Source organism: Tupaia chinensis, unplaced genomic scaffold (genome assembly GCF_000334495.1).
Source record: "Tupaia chinensis unplaced genomic scaffold, TupChi_1.0 Scaffold000350_1, whole genome shotgun sequence".
NCBI lineage: Eukaryota > Metazoa > Chordata > Mammalia > Scandentia > Tupaiidae > Tupaia > Tupaia belangeri.
The window spans coordinates 10,224,641-10,228,053 of record NW_006159844.1 but is presented as its reverse complement, the minus strand read 5'-3'; the positions used below and the strand labels follow the sequence as shown (position 1 = coordinate 10,228,053).

At 38.1% G+C, this 3,413-nt stretch overlaps 1 pseudogene; it reads left to right on the top strand.

Moving 5' to 3' along the window:
* The first annotated feature begins 581 nt into the window (after positions 1–581).
* Positions 582–1,807, top strand: LOC102493546 (60S ribosomal protein L4 pseudogene; annotated as a pseudogene).
* The last annotated feature ends 1,606 nt before the right edge of the window (positions 1,808–3,413 follow it).

The window sequence follows — 3,413 nt, the reverse complement described above, 5'->3', positions numbered from 1 at the left end:
CATTCCTAATGGGAATATCAGAAAACTAAGAATTTGGAACTCAAAAAGTAAAGAAATTGACTAGGAGTTAATAGAGGAACTAGCAATTAATTCTTAGATAGCTACACATAAATTCAGACATTAAAACTATATTCCTTCATCTGTTAGCTCAAGAGAACTGAAGATAAAGGAGGAGCTGAAGCCATGTGCTTTGGTGATATGTTAATATCATTAAGCCAAACATCAGATAACCTTGTATGCTGAAGAAGAGATTTGAAAAATACCAGCCCATATAAGCTGAGTTGATTAATGATTGCCCAAGATTATTCCATCTCAAGCATAAAAATAACTGAATCTCTGAGACCAAACACATAACCTGAAAGTAGGAGCAAACATTTCTGAGTCATATCATAATTACATTAAGCAGATAAATTATTATGCATATTACTTGCAACATAGCAAAACAAATTTACAAGAATTCTGTGAAAGAATGTAGAAGGCAGGCTATCTTGAAAAGAAGAGATGATAATAAAAACATTATTCGACCTTTTCCTGTGGGAGCTGCCTGGTTGAGAGGATTAGGGTATTCTCCTCTCCCTGCCATGGTGTGTGCTCATCCTCTGATACCAGTGTACTCTGAAAAGGGGGAGTCATTTGGCAAAAACATCACTTTGTCCGCTGTATTCAAGGCTCCCATCCAACCAGATATTGTAAATTTTGTTCCCATCAGCTTGCACAAAAATAACAGACAGCTCTATGCTGTCAGTGAATGAGAAGATCATCAGATCAGTGCTGAGTCTTGGGGTCCTGAGAGAACTGTGTCTTGAATTCCCAGAGTTGAGGCAGTAGAACCAACCCACTGTTCTGGCCAGGGTGCTTTTGGATATATGTATCAAGAAGACTGAATGTCTTCACCAACTAAGACCTGGTGCCTTCGGCATTGTAGAGTGAACACAACCCCAAAGTGGTATGCCATCTGTTTTGCACTGGCCTCCTCGGCCTTTCCAGCTCTGGTCATGTCTAAAGGTTGTCGTATTGAGCAGTTCCTGAACTTCCTTTGGTGGTTGAAGATAACGATAAAGGCTACAGGATGACCAAGGAGGCCATTTTGCTCTTGAAGAAAAGCTTGAGGCCTGGAATGGTATATAAAAGGTCTATGCCTCTCAGCAAAGGAGAGCTAGCAAGGGCGAAATGAGAAGTTGTTGTCCTATTCAGCGCAGGGGACCCTGCATCATCTATAATGCGGACAATGATATCATCAAGGCCTTCAGAAACATCCCTGCTTAATTTAAAAATGCTGAACATATTGAAACTTGCTCCTGGTGGGCATGTAGGATGTTTCTGCATTTGGACTGAAAGTGCTTTCAGGAAGTTAAATTAATTGCATGGCACTTGGCAAAAATCTGCTTTCCCCGAGAGTAACTACAATCTTTCCATGCACAAGATGATGAACTCTGGACCTTGAAGAGTTCAGAGATCTAAAGAGCCCTCTGAACACCAGGCAAGAAGAAGAAGTCACTGAAAAACCTGAGAATCGTGTTGAAACTTAATCCATATGCAAAAGACCATGCACCAGAACACCAGTCTTCACCAGGCCAAGGATCACAAACACCGGCTGGATAAGGTGGCAGCAGCACTAGAGACCAAATCTAAGAAGGGGGTTGCAGGCAAGAGGTCTGTGGTAGGGAAGAAAGGAAAGGGAGTTGGTGCTAAGAAGCAGAAGAAGCCTTTGCTAGGAAAAAATGCTGCAGCTACCAAGAAGCCAACAGCTGAAAAGAAGCAAACAGAAAAGAAAGCTACCACAGAAGAAAAGAAAACGGCTGTATAAACCCTTAAATTTGTTTATTCTGTAATTGTTAAATCATTTTGGACAGCTTGTTTTGAATAAACAACTTAGTTTTTAAAATTATTAGAAATACAAGATATAGGGACCAGCAGATGGCATAATGGTTATGTCGCTGCATTCCCATGTAGTCAACCACGGTTCAAGTTCTGGATCTGGCAGCTTGAAACTCATACCAGGCCCATGTGCATGGGTGCTCAAAATCCAAAGATGAAAATGGAGGAGAAGGGATTGCAGCATGGTCATCCACCCTGAGAGGTGATTTCTTGCTTTCTGTCTCTCCATCTCTGTCTCTGTGGCTAACACACACACCCTATAGCAAAACTCTCTCTCTAAAAAAAAAAAAAAAATACAAGACATACAACACTACATTGATATTGTCTTCATTTTTAAAAGGAATTTCAAAAACATTTATGAAGCATACTTATATTATGAAGGAACCTCAATCGTGGTTCACTATTTATACAAACAAACTATAAGGTTTTTAAAAACTGAATTTTTATAGTTGAACATTTTTTTACATATTTGACTTAAAACATATTTGTTCTTTGCACTGATAACCTTTCATTAGTGAGATGGTTAATTAATTTGGTAGTATCTGTCAAATTTTACATACCCTGGTCCTAGCCCATCTTTTTAAATAAACATTCTTATTTAAGTATGCTATGCATAGAGAAAAGTACACAAATCATGTGTTCGGTACACTGTATAGTAACAAAGTAAACACAATCACATAAACAACACCCAGACCAAGAAATAAAAACATTATTCAGCATTTCAAAGGTCCCTTTTTCCCCTTATACACACCTGTTTCCATCTCCTCCCCAAAGAAAACCATTCAGACAATAAATACCATAGATTAATTTTGCCTCTTTGAACTTAGTATAAATATAATTATTCAGTGTACGTTTTTATGTGTCACTGGTTTTCATTCATTATTATTTGTGAGGAGACTCTATAGCATTGCACATAACAGTAACTAGCTCACTTTTAGTACTGTGAATTTTATTGAACACTATTTCCATCACCTTTTTTAAAGTATTATTTATTATTATTTTTACATTCAATCATTATACAAAATTTAGTTCTTAAAGTGATTTTACCCAACACGATATACGCCACACAGCAGGCAAGTTAAGAATACTATACATGATATCACCAACAGGCAAGAAACCATATCTGTGCCCCATGGATGTCTTACTTCATTTTTTCCCACATTTTCCTTCCTGCACTCTTCCCTTCTCCCACTCTCCTTCCACTTTGTCCCCAGCGTCCCTAACAATTTTCAATGCTTTTATGTCCTCCAGTCTTTCAGTCTCTACCATAGAGTGTAGACAGTTGGTATATGTTAAGTGGAGGCATACAATGTCTCTGATTTATAGCCTGACTTGTTTCACTCAGCAATAAATTTTCCATGTTCTTCCACTTTCTATGAAATTCCAGGTCTTGTATTTCATGGAGTATATGTGCCACACTTTTTCAATCCATTCATCTGTTTGTGGACATTTGGGTTGGTTCCATGTCTTAGCAATTATAAATAATGCCACAATAATATAGTTGTGGAAGCACTTTTCCAGCTGAGCATTCTCCT